This window comes from Symphalangus syndactylus, chromosome 22 (genome assembly GCF_028878055.3).
Source record: "Symphalangus syndactylus isolate Jambi chromosome 22, NHGRI_mSymSyn1-v2.1_pri, whole genome shotgun sequence".
Taxonomy (NCBI): Eukaryota; Metazoa; Chordata; class Mammalia; order Primates; family Hylobatidae; genus Symphalangus; species Symphalangus syndactylus.
In genome coordinates this window covers 64,835,097-64,859,501 of record NC_072444.2, presented here as the reverse complement: position 1 = coordinate 64,859,501, position 24,405 = coordinate 64,835,097, and the positions used below count along the sequence as shown (strand labels likewise).

Genomic DNA, 24,405 nt, shown 5'->3' with positions numbered 1-24,405 from the left:
TTGGCCTAATTTCAATATTGTTGTATCTCAGAGAACACGGAGGCCATAGGAGAGGGAGGTAAATGGGAGAACAGCCAGTTAATGCATTGGTGCAGTTCATGGAACCCAAAAACAATTACAATAGTAACACCGAAGACCACTGATGACACATCACCATAACAGATATAATATTGTGAGAATTACCAAAATGTGACAGAGACCCGAAGTGAGCACATACTGTTGGAAAAATTATGTCGATAGATTTGCTTCATGCAGTGTGGCCAGAAGCCTTCAATTTGTAAAAAATGTGTTGGTTCTCGGCCTTTTGGCTAAGATAAAGTGTAAAAAAATGCAGTATCTGCAAAGCACAATGAAGAAGGTGCAAGAAAATGAGATATGCTTTTATCTACATATGTGCATTACATATATATGTATGTGTGTGTAGGGGAGTTTTTATATATAGATTTCCATTTTCCATATTGAAGGCTATTTGCAGTTTGTACTTTTTAGCTATAAAAATTGTTTTACGTACATTCTTGTGTACAAGTGAGAATATTTATTTAAGCTAAATTCCTAACACAAGAAAGATTTCCAAGGGAAAATACAGCTTGTATGCTTATAGATATGCCAGATTATGGCCATAAACAATTTATACTTTTACCAAAACTTCATGCCACATGAAGGTACAAATTGGCATGAGATTCCAGAAAACAAGCAAGATAAGGACTTCCACAAAGTTTAGGGGCTTAAAACAAGGCAGCGGAGCTTGATCAAAGAGATGACGGTGTCTACCCCAAAAAAGGATAGCAGGGCAGATGCACATTCATTACATATTAAGAAGTTAAAGTTAATGAAGTAAATATTAAATTTCCATATAAAGGAGTTAAAGTAAATAAAGTAAGTATTAAAGATATGTTTCTCACTGCCATAGTTGGTAGTTACAAATATGGAAAGGAAGAAAATTAGAATAAACCTTTAGTGTTGGATTGAGATTTGAAGTATTGGTGTTGATATATGGTTTTTAATGTAGAGAGAGGGATGGTTGGATAGATGGACAGAAAGATGAATGGACACATAAAAATATAGATAGAACGATGATAGATAGATAGATAGATAGATAGATAGATAGATAGATAGATAGACAGATAGATAATAAACTAATATATATGTAAATAAATACATGTATTCTTATGTTCTATTCACTGGTGGTCTTTGGAAACAATTGCTTACCCAATAGCAATGAACCCACCCAGTATTTAGATATTATTTCTAAATACTCTTTTTTCATTAAGAAATGATCAAAAAGAATTGTAGGAATGGCTGGTTTCAAGGCTTGTGAAGGTAAAGCATAAAATGAATCTAGAATTCTTGTGACATTAGGCAAGAAAGTGCTCAAAGGGTGTATACAAAAGAATACAAAAGCACAAGAAAGTGCTCAAAGGAAATATACAAAAGAATACAAAAGCCAGTTTAAATGAGCCCTCACTGGCCAAATCTGACATTCCTTGAGAATTAAATAAATAATGATAGTAACACATTATAATCCAATAAATAAAATAGGAAACCATAGTATAATGAGATTAAAAATTAAGTTAATTTAAAATTTTGATGAAGGATAAGATATTTACAGCATTTTGAAATACCTTTTCACAAAATATCCATAATTAAATGGGGGAAAGAGTTACCTTATAATAGAGAAGACTAGAATACATCATTTTAAACAAGTGATAAACGTCATCAATAATGAGAGAATTGGAAACAGTATGTCATTGGATAGGATGTAATGAGAGGAATACAGCATCATTTTTGTGATGTTTCTGACAAAGATGCAGCTCTGAAACTAATCATAAGGCAACATCAGACAAATATTCTAAAAAAAACAGTCCTGTAGTCTGAAAAAGTGTCAAACTCATGAAATTTAAGGAACTGTTCCAGATTAAAAGAGATTGGAGAGACATTACAACTAAATGTAACAGGAAATTCTGAACTGGATTAGACATTATTGGGGCAACAGGAAACACCCGAATAGACCTGGCTAATTAGATAATGGTAACATATCAAAGATAATATTCTGATTTTGACAGTTGTCTTGTTTATGTAGGAGAATAGCCTTGTCTGTAGAAAATACTCAGTAAAATATCTGGGAACGATAGTCCAGCTAGTGCCAAAAAGTATTATTTGCTCTGTATTTCCAACGAGAGAGAGAGATAAACTATTTCTTATGTATTTTGTAATTTAACCATACTTGTTAAAAGAATACCAACAAAAATATATTATGCAATAGAAGAAATGAACAAAAAATTCATGATGTTTGATAGTTTCACATTATTTCTATACATTTCTGCAGTATTCAATATTCACTGCAAATTATTTTTCTGTTCTCACCTTAATCCAGAAAAGGCATGATGATATCATGGTTATTTTCTCACAGCTTTCTGAAATCTTGTGCTCATCTTCTTTCCCAGACTCATTTTTTCCAGCTGAAAATAGATTAGAAAAAAAAGAAATTATCTAACATGAGAGGAATAAGCCTTCAAAGTAATCTCTTCTGGAAGTTTTATGTTCATTGCTATCCTTTAGCTTTCCCAAAATGCCCATAAGCCAAAGATTTCATGTGTTATTTCTGTAATTTGGTAGTTTTCATTTAAATTATGCATTAAAAATGAATATCCATCCTAAAACAATTGGAATGATTAATTATCTACTAAATTTTTCATCTCACAGAAGGCAGTCTTTTATGCCAACACTTACATGGTTAAGAGGCTTTTAAGCTTCTTAGTTTTTAAAGTTCCTGACTTTTAAGTCAGAAAGACACATTTATGTTGTCAGGAATCAAGCTAAATTCCTTTAGTCCACGTTTCTAGTTTAGATTTTCTACTTCTTTCTAGATTTTATTTTAAAACCTGCATTTCATTCACAACTATATTTTCAAGAAATTAATTATAGAAAACTAACACTATTTACAATGAGAAATGTATGTGGAAAAATTAATGGCATAAAAAAATCAAGACTTGCTTTGGTTAACAGGTACAAAATTATAGTTAGATAGAAGAAATAAGTTCTGGTATTTGATAGTACAGTAGAGAAATTAGAGTTAACAATGATTTTTTGTATATTTTTAAATGTCTACAGGAGAAGAATTCTAGTATTCCCAACACTAAGAAAAAAATGAATGTGTGAGGTGATGACTATCCCACTTATTCTGATTTGATATTATACATTGTATACAGGTATCAAAATATCACATGTAACCTGAAATATGTACAACTATTATATATGAATTTTAAAAGCAATTCATAAATAAAGAGAATTAATGGCACCAAAAATTAAGACCTGCTTATTAAATTTAAATGCATATTTTAAAGTACAAATTGCTTTACTATTTTTAAGAAATTTTAAAACAACTGTTAAAACCTTATGAACTGAAATTTATGATGACTATATTACTGCTGCTTTTTATTATAGAAGCCAATTTCAAAAATATTTTATAGAAAAATAATGAATAAAATAAATACAATAATAATGCAGATTTTTCTATCATGAAAGGCAATATTTTTATTTTAGATTATTCAAATGTGTATATATTTATATATAATTATAGAAATAATACACATATATACACACATACATTAATCTCTCTACATGTATAAGTTATCATTAGATGGTCTATTTGTTTTCTGGAGTCACTGCAACAAATTCCCACCAATTAAATGGCTTAAAACAACAGAAATGTATTCTCTGAAAGTTCCACAGCCTGGAAGTCTGAAATCCAGGTGCTGGCAGGACCATGCTGTCTCTGAAATCTCTAGCAGGCATCCTCCCTGGCCTCTTTCTATCTTCTGGTGGATGCCAACAATTGTTGGTGTTCTTTGTCTTGCAGATACATCACTCCAATTTCTGCTTCTGCTATCACATGGCATCTCCCATGTATATCTGTCTTCCCTCTGTGCCTGTCTCTGTGTTCAAGCTTTCTTCCTTTTATAAAGACATCAGTCATTAGATTAGGTTCCATTCTAATGCAGATCTCATGTTAACCTGATTACGTCTTTCCAAATAAGGTCTGATTTACAAATAACGTCATGTTTTGAGGGTCCAGGTTCCTGACATGAGACAGTAATTTGGGGAAACATTTAACCCAATACTGATGACAACCATTTCTTCCACAGTTTAGTTATGATTATTGTGTAATGAAAATTTTCTATGGGAAGGATATATATACATAATGAAAACAATTATAAAATTACATTTTAAGGTCCTATTTTCTGAATCCCTCTGTAAGAGTGGAATAGAATTTGTGATGAGGCTGTAGGCTTTGTGATTAGACCTAAAGTCTCCAAATTCCTAGCTCTGAGGTCTCAAGAAAGTAACTAAACATCTCCCACTGTTTGATTACCTGTTTATATGGTATACGAAGCAACTGGACAAAATAATAAATAAACTTCTGGGCCTGTAATCCCAGCACTTTGGGAGGCTGATGCAGGAGGATCCCTTTAGCCCAGGAATTCAAGACTAAGGTGAGCAGTGATTATGCCACTGAACTCCAGCCTGGGCAACAGAGTGAGACCCTGTCTCAACAAAATTAAAAAATAACAAAAACAAATGAGTAAACCTAAGTAGGCCATCAATTTAATTGTCAGTTCGGGTTTTCTATTTTTTTTTTTTCTTTTTTTGAGACCGAATCTTACTTTATCACTCTGTCACCCAGGCCGGAGTGCAGTGGCGCGATCTCGGCTCACTGCAACCTCTGTCTCCTGGGTTCAAGTGATTCTCCTGCCTCAGCCTCCTGAATACCTGGGACTACATGCACCCATACCAGGCCCAGCTAATTTTTGTATGTTTAGTAGAGAGGAGGTTTACTATGTTGACCAGGCTGGTCTAGAACTCCTGACCTCAGGTCATCCACCTACCTGGGCCTCCCAAAGTGCTGGAATTACAGGCATGAGCCACTGTACCTGGTGGAGTTTCTATTTGTTACCAATTTTGTGAATTAGATACACAATATATACTTCTCATGTGTTTGTTACTACTTTCCTCCTACCTCCCTCTCCCTATAAAAATGAGTATATGTATTTCACATACTAATTGATGACTGTGCTCATTATAAAAACTACAATTTTAGAAATGACCCTACTAGTCTGCCACAATATAAAAAACAGTTCAATTCAGGACGAATTTAGAAACAACAACCACAAATGTAATATAGAGTTCAGATATAATATGCTCTGAAGAGCATTAGGAATTGGGTAAGTAAGATTTGCTAGTCTCATGATATTAACAAGTCATTTCCCCTATATGAGCCCTCGTTTCTTCCTGTATAAATGATAACAACTGTCTTTCAGGCTTGTGAGATGCCAGGAATTAAAGACAGGCCCATAAGGCAGATAGAACAACTTCCAGTGTAACAAACATGGGGTACAGTTGCTCAGTGTCATTAGGGACTCTTTCAAGTGTGTCTTCCTGTACAGAAAAGGCAAAAATAACATCACTTACATTTGTTATATACAATATTTTATAAGATAATAACATCTCAAACTTCCCTACAGCTACAGTTCCACTTGTTTTTTAAATTCAGTCAACCAGGGACATTTATTTGTAATTTGAAAGACACATTTGAGGTGAATATCACGCTTTTACGATTTCTTCTGACAAGTGTGATATTAACATCATATGTGTGTTTGTGTGGTTGAATTATTAGGATCACTGCCTTTGCTGTTTGAGTGCTGTGTTAGTCTGTTTTCTGTTGCTTATAACAGAATTTCCGAAGCTGGGTAATTTATAAGAAAATGGATTTATTTCTTAAGTTCTAGAAGCTGAGAAGGTTGAGAAGCCATTATCTGTTGAGTGTCTTCTTGCTGGTGGAGACTCTGTGAAGAGCTCTGAAATGGCACAGCACATCACATGGTGAGGGGGCCGAGCATCCTAGCTTGGATGTCTCTTCCTCTTCTTATAAAGCTACCTGCCCCACACCCAAGATAATCCATTGATCCATTAGCCCATGAATCCCTTAATCCATGAATGGATTAATCCAGGCTCTGCCCTCATGTCCTGATTACCTCTTAAAGGTGATTAATAGCACCTCTCAATACCACCACATTGGGGATTACACTGGGAATCAACATGAATTTTGGAGGGGACAAATATTCAAACCACAGCAAGTTCTTATTGTGAGCTATTTCCCTGGCTTTAGTGCTAGGTGTTAGATGTTTGTTCATATCTCTTGTATACTGGCAAGTAACTTAAAACTTAGGGTGACAACTGATGAGACAGAGAAGTATACAGTTTTTTTGTGAGCACAGAGGAAAAATAGCACATTTAAAAAATTCCAATAAAAATAGAGAAAAAACCATATCCTTAAAATCAAATAAACCAATTTTGGGACAATAACAAAAATAAAGTAACATACAGGTGTTACAGTTTTAAATTAAACTGAACAGACTAAACAGATTAAAAATTAATTCTAAAATCTTATGAAGCCAATAAAATCATGTTCAGATTCATTTCCATGACTTCCAAATCCTGTAATTAAGGTTTTCTGATTTATTCCGATTTAAATCAGAATAACTGATTTATTCTGGCGATATCAGTCATTTTGGGGCAATTCTACTTATTGTCACATACTCAGTCAAAAGTCTAATTCTCCCTTGTCTCATATATTTGTGGTAAGATATTTAAATCTTACTCAGTTCAGAATTTTAGTCATATTAATTTTGTTCCCAAATTATAATAATTTACTAAAATTATTTAAATATGTGAGTCTCAAAATGAACTATAAAATTTATTTTCAAAGCATGATCTGCTAAGGCCCATCAGCAGGCACAAGCTGTAAAGGTTATCCTCAGCAAAGAGTTTAAAAAGGCAAATCCTTTCTTCAACTCTCAAGGGTTAATGCCACACAATCTTTTTTATGCCTGTGTTAATTTCTAGTAATCTACCAAGTGAAACTTTTTGTTTCTATATTGTGGTGTTTGTAAATTGCTTTTTAAAACTCTGTAGCCTATAGAAAAGGCTGATCGCTGTACAATATTTAGCAACTTTGTAAACATTTAAATAACACAAAGAATCAGTTTGTCCAGTCAGTCACGTGAGAGATCTTAGTCATTTTAAACTTTCACTAACAATTTCAAAGTTTGGGATAATTTTGAGGAATAAATAAGAGCAATGGAGCCATTCTGGAATTCCAGCCTACCTCATCAGCTCTTCCGCTTCTTTCATGACTTGTTCTGGCGCCCCAGTTAAGAGATAAAGTTTATAAATGAGAAGTGTAGCCTTATTGCATAGATAAAATGAGCTACTTACATCATGAACACCTTCATTTTATCCTCTAATGGCGGCCTGGAGTATGGAGCATTTTCCAGAGAACCATACCTCATAAATTCAGAGATTTAGACTGTTTTAACACAAGCAATCCTAAACAACCCAGATATGTTATGCTAAAAACATTCCATAGATAAATTTCCACTTGTTACTGTTGGTTTTTTTTGTTTTGTTTTGTTTTTTAGTTTTTTAATTCTAGAACGTCTGTCACTAGCATATTACAAGGAGATTAGACTGAGCCTCCTACCTTCTTTTTTTCCTGAGAGAATCTTTTACTTGCATTTGGGTTAACTTTTCAATGTTTAGAGATGTGTACGTTTAAAGTTTTGGCCAATAATTGCTCAGTAACTGAATTTTAACATATGTGCATCACGTATGCCACCCTTTAAATATAAATGATTTATATCACTCTTGCTAAAACAGATATAAACTTGATTTCCCAAAATTTACTTACAAATCCTTTCTTATGGGGCCTACATTAAAAAAAAGTATTTAAATTGCTTTGTATGTTCTATCAAAATTGGTAAAATTAAAATATCTGTTGTCTTTTTTAGTCATAAGTCATGTAATTTCTTATGAAATGATCAGTAAATGTTTTATGTCTGGTCCTTCCCAATTCTTTGTTATTACATCTTATTTTTTCCACTTGGTCATAAGAGAAGGTGAATAAACCTTATTTAAAAAGATTTAAAAATAATTGGACTAAAGTCTCATTTGCATTGTAACTTACATTAGCCAAAGCTAATTTTAACAATGTCATCTTTGGTATGTTACAGAAAAATAAAAAATTAGAAATAAACAAAGCATTCTAGTTCAGCTTTCTTGAGGGTATGATTTTTCTATAAAAATCTGCTGAAAGATGCTGTTTTAGCAGGAAAGCAGTGCTCAAGTACTACTTTCAAGGAAATAAATCTAGGATTTATTAATGCTATTTCCTCAAGCAATAATTGACTGCTGGCAAAGATAACCTGAGTCTGTCATTGAGTTTAATTTGCTTTATTTATTTATTATTTAAAAATGCATTTTTTAATGAGGTCAGTGTGAATTCGTACCAAATAAACTCCTTTAACTCTCGACTTCAAAAATGTTGCCTAAATTCCTTTTGGCTAGATCTGATGGTGTATTAGTAAATAAAAAATTCCAACTGATTTGGACAACTACCCACTTTTAATATGCTTTTTAAAAATAAAAATAAATAAACACATACATAGGTACAACTAAATGATAGGTGGACCTTTAATGTGTTTTGCCTTCTTTTTGTTTTCAGTTGCAAATGGTTGACCAGTAGCATTTCATTTGAGAGTTAAGTTTTTTTCTAGTTTTGTTCTGTATGTTGTTTTCAAAAATGGGTAACCGCTTCATCTATTTGACTATCTTCATTTTTAAACACTGCAGAAGAAACATCAATCACAGGGGAAGTTTATTCAGGCCTTAGGGATCACTTCTGTGTCTTGCAGGCATCACCTTTTACACTATGGGTTTCCTTTGGTTTTTAAAACATTGTAACTAACAAGCTTCTTACCAAGACTAATTAGATGACTTAGAAACCTCAAATTGTAAGCTATTTCACTCAGTTAATTTAAGTGAGTCTCTAAATATTCACAAGTATTCATGCCTTTCTTAATTGTGTTAACATTTGTAAAAAGCATTGAACAAATCCTTAATAAACTGCTTACAATCCTGGCTCTAGCCATACCAGATTTGTGACCTTACATTCTCCATATCTCTAAAGATAATCTATTATTTTCCTCCTTTGACCCTTTCATTTGAAATATTATATTAATTTGTACCCTAATTTTAAATATATATTCACTATTATAATATCTTTTCTCATGCTTTTCTTATTAACTTGATATATACCTCAATTTGATTTGCATTTTCTTTTTTTATTTCTTTGTTATATGAGAATGAACTGTACTTTTCTTCTGAAATATCTAACTCATGCTTCAATTTATGGCTATACTAGTTTTATAAAAGTAACTGGAAAGATTTCATTTAGTTTTATATTTTAGTTTTCCTCATATAATTTATGCTATGAGCAATCAGGTCACCCAGGTGGAATGTCTTAACTAATGGACTAATAATATCTGAATATTTACTATTTTTTTTACAGAATTTTTAAATCAAAACTAAGATGTTTGAAAATAATTTTCTGTTTGGTATTGTATTTTCAATGATACGAAATGAGACCTAATTTGGGTATATACATTACCAAATATCAGAATACAGTTCACATGTAATATATGATAACCCGAGTGACATTTTTCAAAGAAAACAGTAATCTTGAAGAATTTTGCTGATATAATTACCACTTTAACTTCACTACTTAAAAAAATTATTTCATAAGATGCATTTCTATATGGGTGAAAATGTCAGATAAATGTCATTTTAGGCAGCTGCCTGAGCAGTTATGAAGTCTTTTTATTTTGAACTCTAGCTCAACTAAAAAGAGTCTCTCTTTCTTCCTGATTATAAAAAGTTAAATCAGCCTTACCAGGAAGTTTAAGCATTACATTCATCATTTTTAGTGAGAATGTTGAATATGTTCTTTCCAGCAATGGCTCCAAGCAATTATATCATGACTCTTTAATTGTGTTCCTGACTTAACGCCTAACATATGTAGTTGTAAAAGGAGTATTTTGTGTTCATAGTGACTATTCATATCAGCCAAGCTACCAACATTCTGTCTCTCTGCTTTGCAATGTAAGTCCTTGGATTTAAGTAGAAATTACTATGAATATTATTTGAATATGAATTTTATCATGATATTAATTATAAATGGTTACATCTGAGAGTGAATATTAATGCTCTTAATTAAGCTTTATAGACAAAATCAGATCACAATAGTATGGATGTAATCAGCTTCTTTAAAAAGTCGGTAAGTTTTATATTAACATTTTTCTGAGGACCCATAGTCTGGAGGATGGAGAGTTTTGTTCAAAATGCACTAAGCATTCTTTTCTTGAGGGATATATTGGGAAATATATTTTAATTGGGAAATAAGAACAATTAGAAGTGTAAATACTATTCGAGGTATATCTCACTTGAAACAAACTATCATCTTAATTAATTAATAAAAATGAATTCAAACTAATTTAAAGAAACCAAAAGCATAGGAACTTGGGGCCATTTAGTGAAATTGTTTTATAGAAAAAGTACATTGATATTTAAGGTGCAGTTACTGGAAAGCTTAAAAGATAGTCACAAGAAGCTGTATAAGAAGGAAGGAAAACACACAAACTTGTTAAGACATATTTTGCCCCCAAATATGCAAAAAATTGCCTTGGCAAATACAGTGTAATACCTTAAACATGTGGAAAATATGAATACACAGTGAAGAGCACATTCATTTATTAAATGTTTATCATATGCTTGGACATCAGTGTGAAGCACTTTCTTGTATATTTTTCCTGTTTTATTCTCAAATGAAATGATCTGTTGTCTTAATCTCTTTTAATATATAAAGAACCTGAGACTCATAGAGGTAAATAACTTCCTCAAGGACATATGACAGTAAGCAACAAATCGGGGCTCTTTGAGTCTTATGGTTACTTTGATTTCTGGAGAGTTCTGAGCTGCTGAGCTTTTCCTGTAAAAGCAAATCTCAGATTGTGTTTCTTATTATATCAGATTTGCTTTCCTCTCATGCTTAATCCCTTGATTTTGGTTTGGTATTCTATTTATCGTGTTGTATCTACTTTTAACTATGTAAAAACTTCCTTCCAATGAGAAAGAAAATCAGAGTTTTGGCCTTACAATTAGCATCCCAAAGCTTTCTAGAGATCAGAGTTGCATGACATTATAAGTTGCTGCCATTTTGAATCACCATGGACCATGGATATTTAGCAAGAATAAAGGTGCTAATCTCATTTTGTCACTTACATGTTAGATTTTTCAGTGGTTAAAGAACAGTGGTTGAAACAGTGTCAAAATTAATCTTATGCTAATTGTTTTATTTATCAGCTTAAGTGATTAGATTTAAATTATTTGTGTGTGAGTGAGCATGCAAACTTCCCTGTGAATTCTTAATAACAAAATGCTGTTTTTGGCCACATCATTGTTAATGACTGCTCTACTTTCCTATCTTCTAAAGACTCTTTTACCTCACTCACTCCTACCCCCATTATGATCTCAATTAGAACGCTACCCTTATGCTCACGTCAACCTCAAACTTCCCCTTGTTTATATTTGGATGCTTGCTATTTCCACGTACTCTTTCTTGATCCAAAGCACTTCTTTCAATTCTCATATTTTCTTTAATCATAAACTGTATTTTGGCATAGCTCTGACCTGGGTTACCTTCCTACTGCATTACTGAATTACAAAACCTGATTTCCTAAAAGCTCACTTACGAAGAGAAGACATTTCTGCATTTTTATGATGATTATTTCCAATTATAAAATCACTTAGTTCATATCATTGCCTCTAGGAGAACTCTCCTCACAAACCTGGGATCATAAGAATTTACCCATTTTCTTGGATTCTAATTGAATTATTAGTCTCTTTTTCATATTGTTTAATAGGTAAAAATTTAGTTTCCCCAGAAAATCAACATTTTCAGGTCCAAATTATTCCTTTATGCTTTACTTTTATTGCATTTCCTGTTATTTTATATTTGTTCAAAATAATTAGTGAATTATAATTGAGCCAGCTGAGTTTACTCATATTAAGAATTAAAATAGATTTTTCATTCGGTTTTTCTTTCCCTTGGGTATTAAGTAGCATTAGCTGCATGCACTCAGAGAAATGCCACATATGTAGATAAAGCAAGAGTTACTCTGCTCTAATGGTGTAAATTATCTCTTCTGCTGCATTGGCCTCTGAGAGTCCAATTGAGGGGTTAGAAAACAGACCTTTCACCTCTTTGTGTCTCTTATAAGCACTTTTAATCAATCATGGCACAACGAGAACTCTCGATAATTTTTGTTGGATGAATAAGAATCTGTGCTCCTTAGTTTATCTGAAATAGAGTAGCAATGAAGTAAATATCTCTAGAAAAGTACAAAATGGAATAATTACTGCAAAAGTCAATATGTTGTACTAAAAATGGAAAGTATCAGGCATTCTAATCCCTGCAATTAAAAGAATGTTATCTTGTGGTCTACTGAGGAAAATGAAGGAAGTTTTAAATTGCTTTTCTAAAACTCATTTGCAATGAAAGGCATTTAACGATTGATAATTATTAGTTTGTTGTATTATGGTAAAATATAGCAGCCTAAAAGAACTGAAAAAAGAGCAAATTCCTTTTTCCTTTAAACTTCATATTTAAAGTAAATTACGCAAACTGAATAGTAGTCTACTGAGGAAAAGCCTATTGTTTTATTACCCAGCTAAGCTCATAATTGAAATAATAGTGATTGCAACCAAATGCTCTGTAAAGAGCTATCACATTTTTGAACTGGGAAAAAGTATATGAATCAATATATTGTTAACCTGCATAGTAATTGTCCATTTTCTTGTCAGAGAATTTAGCATTGTATTTAGTCTAAAATTATATCTAGTGGACCTAGATTTTTAGAAAGAGAAAAGGCTGCTTCAAAAAATTTCATTGTCAAGGTTGTATTTGTTATCTTTTTTCCTCTGAGGTAATTGCATGATGAAATTATGTGTGAAAAGAGAATTTTCAGCTACTACCTTGAATAAAGGTTAGGGAAAGGTTATGTTTAGCATAACTCCATTTCCAACACATTGTTGCCCTATAGGCAGAATAATGTAATTTCATTTCTGATTCCAATGGAGTACTGTATCGTCAGTCTTTTTTTGTATATATTATATATATATAATATATACACACACACATATATATATACACACATATATATACACACACACATATATATATATATATATATATATATTACTTTCCCCTTATATGTATTTGCATTCCTTCCACTGATTGTGTGGACAAATAGGATGATATGAATGCAATGCCTTGGGAATCACTCAGTATTTTTTTAGAATCCCTTTATTTTCCCATATTTCCATTTCTACTACCATGAGATACCTCCTAATGATAGTTTTTCTCTTTAAAATCCTAAATTAGTCTCTTTCTAAGATGTTGCGCAATTTGACTGGGAAAGAAATAAAAAAAACAAATATTTCAGTTTTATTTTTGTAACACTGGAGTAACATAGTGTCAATACGGGTATTGACCATCCAGACCAAAGAAATACTTTATGCCTATTATGAATATATTATTTCCTTCAAATAAATGAAATATCTATTTTTTTCATCCATTCATGTGCTACTAATTACTTGCCATGTGCCAAGCATTATTTTATGAAGATAGCCTATAAAGAATTATTTTTAAAACATGGGCATATGAGTTGAGAATTGTTCCACAAAGTGACTGAGCAGTACTCCTCAAAACTCACAAGGTCATCAAAAACAGTGAAAGTCTGAGAAACTCACAGCCAAGAGGAGTCTAAGGAGACATGGCAACCAAGGCAATGTGGTATCTTGGATGGGATCTGGGAGCACGCAAAGATATTAGGCATATAGTTAGAAAATCTGAATAAAGTACAGACTTCAGCTAATCATAATGTATCAGTATTGGTTCACTAATTGTGACAAATGTGCCATCTCAATGTAAGATGTTAATAATAGGGGAAATGGGTGTGAGGTATATAAGATTTCTCTGTACTATCTTGACAATTTTTCTGTAAGTCAAAGCTGTATTAAAATAAAAATTTTATTTTAAAAAAGCTGGGGAGAATCTTAGCTATAATAGAGTTAGCCTTAAACTCCTCATTTTATAGAGGAAAAAAATTAAAGGTCATAAAGTTTGTATAGCTTTTCTAGAGTAGTATACAGCTTATGAATTAAGGAACTGAAACCAGACAATAGCACCTAACTGAAATGAATTTATTCTTTAGCATAACTAAAAACAAAAACTGTAATATTTTATTACACCATGAAAATAAATCTATCAATCTTAACAGAAGAAATACCCTTAGTACATATTTTTTGTTCACTAACCTCATTGGTGCATTATATTAATGAGAGCCGATAGCCTCTTTAACCAATAGTATCTTGCAGTGGCTTAAAATGTGTGTGTGTGTGTGTGTGTGTGTGTGTGTGTGTTTTCTGTGCCCTCTAAGTACGTTCTGGAGGTTCTTTCTCATCTTGTCACTGATCAATGATCCATTCATACACTTTCTTTGTCTCTACACAACTGGTATCTGTTACACTTAATCTCCTTTATTTCTATTTATTTTGAAAAATTTTAGTTTCTTGTTTTATGAATAACTGCAGGACAGAGATTTTATTACAAAGTCAGAAAGAATGATCTTTTACACTATATTGAGCTATGTTTGAGCTCTGCTGAAATAAATCCAAGAGAGCGATTAACAAAGCTAAATGTAAAACATATATATATGTATGTGTATATATGTGTGTGTGTGTGTATATATATATCTATCTATATATATATATATATATATATATACACACACAAATTATTTGATCCATATGCCCAGTTACCAAGAAGGTTTAAAAAACATAAAAGGATAATCCCTTCATACTCACTTTCTGATGTCCAACTACAGTTGACCCCTGAACAATGCAGGGGTTAGAGGCGCCAACCTTGTGCATAGTTACAAATCTGTGTATAACTTTTGACTCCCTAAAAGCTTTACTACTAATAACCTGCCATTGACCAGAAACCTTACTGACAACATAAACAGCTGTAAAACATGTATTTTTGTGTTATATGCATCATATATTGTATTCTTACAACTAAGTAAGCTAGAAAAAACAAATTGTTATTAAGAAAACCATAAGGAAGAGAAAATATATTTACTATTCTTTAAGTGGAGGTGGGATCTTCTTATAGGTCTTCATCCTCATCACCTTCACATTAAGTAGGGTGAACAGGAGGAAGAAGAGGGGTTGGTTTTGCTATCTCAGGGGTGGCAGAGGTGAAGAAGGTAGAAGGAGAAGCAGCAGAGACAGGCATACTCAACATAACTTTTATCATGCGTAAGTGGACCTGCGCTCTTCAAACCCATGTTGTTGTTCAAGGGTCAGTTGTAGTTTATGTTGATCTATAGAAATACCATCTGGCACCTATCAGAGATGTGGAAGGATCCTACCAGCTATATTGAGACTATTGTTCATAGGTGATTATGATACTTGTGAGGGGCTCCCTGACTTCCTACTTTGTATCATTTATTTTAATGCAAAGAAATATTTGACGTGCTTGAGTAAATGCAACAAAACTAGAGCTGAATGTGAATGAAAAAGATGAGATAACCACACCCTGATAAAGTAAAATCTCTAAGTAAGTATTTAAAAGACACTAGAGTAAATGGGGGGAATGAGGTATAGTTGCAGAATTTACTGTTTTGGCACAGATAATAAAGTTTCTCGAGTCTGTCAGTTCAAGATGTACCATAAAATAGATAGTAGAAATTATACTATAACTGGATATAATCAAATCTTATTTTATTGAACAGAACAAGATCCCAACATAGTTGAAAACCAAGGCATAGGTAAAATAAACTTTTTTTTTGCGGGGGGGGATGGAGTCTCACTCTGTCGCCCAGGCTAGAGTGCAGTGGCACCATCTCGGCTCACTGCAAGCTCTGCCTCCGGGTTCATGCCATTCTCCTGCCTCAGCCTCCCAAGTAGCTGGGACTACAGGCACCCGCCACCACACCCGGCTAATTTTTTGTATTTTTAATAGAGACGGGGTTTCACCGTGTTAGCCAGGATGGTCTTAATCTCCTGACCTCGTGATCTGCCTGCCTCAGCCTCCCAAAGTGCTGGGATTACAAGCTTAAGCCACAGCGCCCAGCCAAAATAAACAATTTCAAACAGGTGAAGAAGAGTAATACAGAGAGAATAACAGTACAGTATCAGGCAGAATTGCTCATGTGTCTGTGGAGTCACACTGCATGTTAAGTCTATACCTATATCAAGTGTTTTTGTATGTTAGAAAAAAGTGTGGATAGGTTGCATTGCACATAATGACCAGATGAGGATTACAGTTTTTGATATTTTGCAGGGAGTATAATTAGAAAAATATTACCATATGTTATTAGGACCACGGACAGATAATGAGAACCATGAAAGAGTCTGTGCCGAAGTCTCAGTAATGTGATCAAATTAACAAATGGAGACAGAATAAAATTTGAAATGAGCAGAAAGGAAACGCTACATGTCATCCCAACAGCTGTTTTTACCAGACCTAAGAAAGTGATTGAGGGTAAGAGGGTTGCTGACAAGCTACTGTCTTGAGGAAAATGAGGAAGAGAGAATTGGTAACTGCACAAAAGATATGTCCACTTACTTTTTCACCCACGCTGGATTTTCAATACTTCTCACTTGACAAGCAAAAAAAGCAATAAAGATGTGGGTAAAGCTTTTTATCCCACTGAAAATTGTTGGACAGAACTTTTCAGGGACATCTGGTCTCACTTTTAGAGCAGAATGACAGAAATGTTCAACATTCATAAGCACCTTGGATAATGGGATATATGACAATTTATGCCCTGTTTCCCTTCTTTATGTGTGGGTAGCTTAGAATTTGTTGTTTGGGCATAGATAATTTCAATAGGTTTAAAGCTAAAACACTTTTAGGTTCAAACCTGTCTATAAAATTTCCTTGATAATGAGAGGGAAAAAAACTACAAAGGAAAGGTGTGGCAATTAAATATATTAGTAGACTACCCCATTCCATGTATGTGATTTGGGGACTATTATGAAGTAACCACTTCATAATGGTTATTCCTTATCACTTAAATCATTGTGGAAATTTGCTCCTTCAAAAATGGACATACAATTCTCTAGTTAGGACTCAGGAGACAAAAAAAAAAAAAAAGTAAGATAGCAGGGATTTTCCACACTGAGCTTTGCTCCAATTTTAGAGCCAATAAGCTAATTTCTCTTCTTCATGCTAATAGGTTTTCAAGTCACTTAGGTATTTAAAATACTACTTTTAGATTACAGAACTAGAAGAGATAATAGATTTGACATTTTTCAAACTACCTTTTCTAGATGTGCCCCCAAACTCATCCTGCCAAATGCAGATTGAAATAAAAATCTGATGCACTTTTTCAGAAGAATCGCTGATGCTGGCACTGCTTGGGTATAGTTGGAAGGATAAATTTGCAATAGATTCTTATCAAACTGCTTATTCCAATCAATGAGAGGGGAAAGTATGTAGGGGCAAGATAAAGATATTTTATAGTATTCAACACTCCCCTGGCAGCCTCATTCTGCAGTAAGCCAGGTGAACCAAGAGCCTCACCTCACCTATTCTAACTTACTCCTTAACTTCTCAATATTGGCAGGCTGGACCTACCTTAGCCCTTTTCCTGGAAGAACCATATCCTCTCCCTCATATTCACTCTCTTAGTTAAGGTTCCCCAGTGAAATCATATGGTTACATTTTTAAAATCTGCTGCTACTTTTTTAGTGCAGGCAGTCCCAGGGAGCAGGAGTGAGGAAGGAATGGAGCAGGGAGGAAAGGAGAACACATGCCAGAACACAGTATTCCATTTGGTACAGAGCATGCCTGATTGCTCAAGCTCATAGGGTCAGCATCTGAGATGCTTTAGAAAAGGCTGCTTATGAATGCCATCTCAAGGCCATAGTGGATCTTTGTGTTAGGTAGCAAGTACCACCAGCTTTCAAAACAGAAGCCCAGGAATTTAAAACATCTGTTGTTCTATATTGCAGACACAGTACTAGCAATTTTACAACTGTCTGTTCTCCTGGAAATTAATTTCTCCCAGTTCTCATTTCACAATTTTAAAAACTTTGACTTTATTTTCTCAACCCATTTTCTGTTTTCCTAAATGAATTACCACTAGTTCATATGTCCACATTGCTTTCTATTTTGATTCATACAGATTGACATTGTAATTCAGTTTTCATGCTCCTCAGCCATCCCAGGTTTGCGCACAGGTTCTTATGACCAGAATGCATGAGTTTCGATGTTCTCTAATATGCTGGCCATAGGCAAGGGATATTCTCCCAGTTCCTGTTGTGTTCCAAGATAAAATCTTAAAGATCTCGAGATAAGTGACATACTCATACAATATTTTTAACCTACTTGAATTGCATATATATATATATATATGTCACTTAGCATTTTATAAATTACTTTCATATATTTTCTTTTTAGACTTCACTATCAATTCATACAGCAGATATCATCATACACAGTCCAGGTGTGAAGATTTGGGCTCAGAGAGACCAAGTCAGTGAATTGCCTGAAGACACATTGTTGGTTAGTAACAAAATACGGGGACCTGGAACAATACTGATTTCACAACCCTATTTACTGTCTTCTGGAAAGTAAGAAAAAAAAATGGTGTGGCTTTGGAAAAAATTGATGACGTTCCCAGGTGTCAGATTAAAGCATAATATTGGAGAAGGGGAAACTCTGTTCATCACCTGGTGAAGTGAATTTGGGGATTAGATCTTTCTCTGTTAGTTATAGCACATTATTCAGGGCAGATACATGTGCCAGACCATGTTGATCAGATAAAGCAGATGACCATTTAAGTCGCCTGTCACAGTATGAAATATGACTGTATGTTCTGCTATTCCCATTTAATGGAGAAATGTGAGAAAGCTGTTCCTTGTTGGAAATAAACTCACAAAATAAACAAATAACATTGTATCTATTAACACTAGCAAATGAGAACAGAAAATAGATGACTGAAAATCATACTTTTTAACATAACATATGAATGATGCAAATTCCTTGGGGGTAAAAAAATTAGCAATCTGTTCATATTGGTTGCCAGAAAGTTCTTGAATTTTAAATACGAATACTTCTATTGTGACTGTGAAGGCTGACAGAGCTGTATGTCTGAAATTTAATCTAACCAGTGAGGTTAGGATATAAGAGCAGATATTCTGGACTCAAAGTGGGTACTCATCAATACAAATACCATACTGAGGTGTAATAAATATCTCCTTGCCAACTTTTTTCTATGATGTCACTGTGAGCTTTATGCAAGAATATTTGTTACTTTACATTTTAAAAACCTTTAAAATAAATGATACATGGAATAAAAGATTAGCAGTAGCAGATAAATCATCACCATTTGATCATTTACATTTGGCGATGATAGAGTGATAGCCTTAATGTCATTCCATGCATGTGAAGCACATTTAAATCAAGAATTCTGAATGAAACAACACACTTAAATCTGAAGTCTTCTCTCAACTCTCCTGGTCATTTAATGCTATGTATATCTGGGCTGTCTAATTACAAACATGTTTAGTTAAATGAGAAACTGTTATTTCCAGATGAAGCTGTGCAAAATTCTTGGGTTTGAGGTCTAAATGAATGCTATTAGTATATTATGGAGAGTGTCTGGTTAGGAATAAAGTATTGATGTACTTTCTAGAAACAGAATTAGTAGGAGCAAAGCTTTTCTGTAGGAGATGTGGAATCACTGAGCAGTGAGAAATGTCAAGTACACGTCCAGTCTGAGAATGTGAAGGAGAGAAGGACCTCAGAAACAGAAACCCTCATTCTTTCCTCTGCGCAAACTTGTCCAAGGTACTTCCTAACAAGAAGATGGTAGCACCTGAAAAAAAGGAGGTTCATACGTCTGAATAGCAGGAATGGAATCAAATTAAACATCAAAATGCAGGGTTCACAAAATTATTTTAAATATATATATTTTTTAAGCGAGCAACATTTGTCTGCACTGTTGTGTGTGTATGTTTATGTGTGTGTTTTGCAGCAAGCTGGTAATAAGAAAGAATAAAATCACTTGCTTGACTAAAGGAGTCTGTTAATAAGTAAGGAGAGAGACATGTTCACTACATGGATAAACATAATATGATGAAAAAAGACCATGTGCAAAAGGAAGGATTAGAAGGGTGTCTGTGAGAAAGAATGACAGCCTGATACTAATAAAAAGCATTTATTAAGGAGAGCAATGTCTTTTCTTCAACTCGAGCTACTGAGTTTAATATTTGCTCTTTCTGACTATGCTGAAATCAGAACAGTAAACTTTTCCCTAGCCAGATAGTTATTAGAGAAACACTGAGCTCTGCTGGTGAATCTACAATCACCACTTGATGATGGCAAATGGGATTTATAATTAGACTATGAAATAGATAAGAGGATCTTTAACTATCTTTGAGGAGTACATGGTTGTGCAGACAGGGATCCTGCCTGAGGAAGACTGAGTTACAGCCAGGACGCCTGTCTAGCATAGCTGCTTGGAAGGAAGAGGTTGGAGTAGGGGACAGGGGTGTTGTGTGAGGTTACAATAAGACAAATGTTTGTTTGTTTGTGACAGTCACTGGTCAACCAGAGCAGGCCTTTTCAGTGTTGTTCTGAGTTGCTTTTTATTTCATTTTTAAAGCTTAAAATTCTGTAAGGGACTGCCTAACCATCCTGATTCATATATACATGAGTAAGTAAGCTCTTGTTAACATGTGTGGTACATAGTATTTGACAGTGTTTCCAGGAATTCAGGACACTACTCAGAAGCTTATTAGATATGCTATACTTCACGAAAACACCCAAATTATTTATCATTAACGCTCATGTTACTGGAGAGGAATATTACTGGAAGAAATTAGATTTTCCAGGGTAAGCTGAAATTAATTTATTTGATTCTGAAATATCTTTTTATTTCCTTCTTTTCTTCCTTTCTTTCCTTTCCTTTTAGTTAACCTTTGAGCAAATATTTTTTCTATAAAAAATGACTCTAAACAGTAACCTTTGGCTACTTTTTCTCAGTACCAGATGATTTATGCACAGTAAATATATTCAGCCAATGATGTGACCAATTAGTTTTTTGAAATGTGATTTTTAGAAGGGAAGGCGTTCTCCAGACTGACTGATTGATGGAGGTAGACTACCCCTGGTCCAAAATAAGCCACCGGCATCTTCTGCCAGCCCATGGTGCAGCTTCCTGAGTTTTCTTTCTTTCTTTTGTAGAGCTCTGTGGCTTCTTGACTAACACATGAGGCCACCTCCCAGGGCTGTTTGAACTGTTCCCGCTGATAGGTGAGGGCATTTCTCCAGCCCTGCTTCTAGACTCCCTCTTAATCTTCAGATGGCCTCTCACCCAGTTGCACATTGAGTTATCCTTTCAAACAGTAATTTCACAAAAATGTACACATATGATCTTTTGTAAGTTATTTGCAATGAATAGGTGGGCCAAAAGCTAAGGTGAAAGACACAGACTTTGAATGCTAAATCTTGTTGAGTTTTAAGGATATATTTTTATAGTGTATGGATTTCTGCTAAGCAGAGATGGTCTCATAGCAAAAGATTAATGTTCCAGACATGGAGGTTGCTGAACCCAAACTATCTCAGGAAGAAACTATTCTTCACACATAGCTATCCAGGTTGCCAATTTAGAACGCATTTTTATCTAAGCAGAGTGTATGTGTGGACATATTTCCTGTAACTTCTGCAACCACAGATATAAATATTTTGATTAATATTTCTGTGGCCAACTTAGTCTGACCCTACCTCATCAAGGAATAAGGTTTACGTCTCAGTCTGTGACCTACTTTTTTGCCAGGATGGTCACCTATGATCTCAATTCTGCTCTCAACCCGCTATAAACATAATTCTGGCCAGAGGTCAGAGATCATAGGCCAGTTTACAAATATTGCATTTATTGTTCTAATTTTTAAACAGTGTATATAGTTATCTGTGGCTAGGCAGAGAGAGAAGAGTAGATGTGACAAGCCAGCTGGGGCAGACAAACTGACCTTGTCAATTACTTGGCAATTTCATGCAGCATAGCTCGTATATCTAATTTTACCTATATCTTATTTGGAAAAGTTTTAACCGAAATTACTGAAAACACTTTCCCTTATTGTAATCAAAATGTAATCTACATGTGTCAAACTGCAAACATTAATATATACGGCTTACAAAATAGAAATAGAACAAGAAATATCAGCGACATTTATTTTTTAGTCACATTCTTATCAGCACAAAAATGTTTAGTAACTTTCATATTTGCATATTTCTTTATAAATTATATATAGAAACTTGGGTGTAATATTTATCATAAAACATTCTTAAAAATAGAAATTAAAAATTTGAGAAGCTAGCAAATGAAAGAGAAGCTACAATATTTTTTTCTTATACTGACATAGTTTGGATATTGGTTCCTACTCAAATTACATGTTGAATTTAATGCCCAATGCTGGAGGTGGGGTCTGGTGGGAAATGTTTGGGTCATGGGGGCAGATCCCTCATGGCTTCATGCTGCCTTCCTGATAGTGAGTTCTCTTATGAGATCTGGTCATTTAAAAGTGTGTGGCACCTCCCCCATCCCCCATCTCTCTCTCATTCTTGTTCTCACCATATGAGATACCTATTCTCCTGCTTTGCCTCCAGCAATAATTGTAAGCTTCCTCAGGCCTCTTCAGAAACAGATGCTGCTATGCTTCCTGTATAGCCTGCAGAACCATGAGCCAATCAAACCTATTTTCTTTGTAAGTTACACAGTCTCAAATATTTGTTTGTAGCAATGCAAGAACAGCCTAATCCATAAAACACAAAAGATCCTGTCCTGGGAAGCACGTTCCTTCCCTTCAGAGTTGCTTGTATGGATCATCATGCACAGTTGCTTCTTTCTGTCTTACTGATCTCAAGTTGAGGACACTCGTTGTCTTCTTGGTTTCTCTCTATTAACTCACTTCATTATATCTTATTGATTTCTGAAGCCTGGTATGTAGGTATTCAGAATTGATATGCTCCTCATACATTTTTATTTCTCCCATAGCTTAGAAGACAGTTGTGTAGATCTGGAATGTTTTGTGTAAAGTCTCAGACCTAGTTCAGCTCTGGGAGCCAACTTCTCCTAGTCTGCCTTGTCCAGTGGGTGCCAACAAATGGACATGGTATGTGTAACTAAATATTTACAGATTGTTATGTAACAAGTGAAAATCTCAGGTCCTCTATCTCGTTGTAAGCTATTACATTATGTAGTGTGGATCCCTTTGGCACTAACTTATCATTATCCTTTTCATTTAAGTGATGTCAAGTTTTATAAGTATCTGTTGAAGAGAAACAAATATGGTTTATATCTGCATCCAATCCTGACATGGAAATATAGTCTTTTAAAATATAAAGTTGCAGTTTCTGCTGGTCTTTTAAAATATAAAATTACAGTGTCTGCTGTTTGATACTATTTGTCATATTCAAACATGATATGCTGAGAATTTTTCTCTCTGTGATGACTGACTCTGAGGTTGGCCAATCTTCTGCTGTGCTGTCTTAGTATCACTCCATTATGCTTTGTGATCTAGAGATTAGAACCACCGGTTTGTCTTCATGTCTTACAGTTAATTGCCCCATTGCGTGTGTGTGTGTGTGTGTGTGTGTGTGTGTATTTGTGTGTGTTTAACATTAATACTTCTAGATTTTTTATTTTAAAATAATGTTAAGCTTGGAAAGTTGCATAGATAATACTTAGAATTTTCTTGCTAACTCCTCCCAGCTTTCCCAAATGTTGACATTTTACATAACCATAACCAATGAACAAACCCAGAAATTATCATTGACACAATACTACTAGCTAAATGAATTAGCTTATTTAAGTTATATTAATTATCTCTAAGGCCTTTGTAAAGTGTAACATCACTTTAATCTCTTTTCATCTGGAACACTTCCTCAAATCTTTCTTTATCTTTCATGACTCCTTGCCAATTGCTTTGTAAGATATCCTTCAAATTGGGTTTGACATGTTTTGTCATGATTAAATTCAGTTTAGAAATTTCTGGCAGAAATAACACATAAATGATGTTTTTTTTTCTTTCCTCAGTGTACTACATCAGAAGTTACAGGATACAGTTATTTTTTACCTCTGGCGATATGAACTATGATCACCTATTTAGGGTGGTGTTTAGGTCTTTCCTAGAAAGTTATTTTTCTCTTTACTTTTATTTTCAGAGACAGCTTTCTCTCTTCCCATGTTTATTTCTTTGTTTAATTGTTTACTTATTAGTATGAACTCATGGATATATGCTTGATTTTAGGTTATAATTAATTAATCAATCAGTCAGAGTATCGGTTTTCATGCATTACTATGATCATCTATTTTCTTGATCTGATTGTCTTAAAATTGGACATGGGAGCCTCCTCATGTTGACTTTTATTTTCCT

The 24,405-nt window shown here is 33.9% G+C and overlaps 2 long non-coding RNA genes across 2 annotated transcripts in view; one reads left to right on the top strand and one right to left on the bottom strand.

Moving 5' to 3' along the window:
* Window positions 1-24,405, top strand: part of LOC129472371 (uncharacterized) — a 38,300-nt gene that overhangs the window by 11,730 nt on the left and 2,165 nt on the right. The window contains exon 2 of the long non-coding RNA XR_008653903.2: window positions 18,425-18,529. This is a non-coding gene — a long non-coding RNA (uncharacterized lncRNA). The remainder of the gene's footprint in view (window positions 1-18,424; window positions 18,530-24,405) is intronic.
* The window catches only part of LOC134735564 (uncharacterized), a 111,990-nt gene continuing 89,948 nt past the window's right edge, over window positions 2,364-24,405 (bottom strand). The window contains exon 3 of the long non-coding RNA XR_010118763.1: window positions 2,364-2,459. This is a non-coding gene — a long non-coding RNA (uncharacterized lncRNA). The remainder of the gene's footprint in view (window positions 2,460-24,405) is intronic.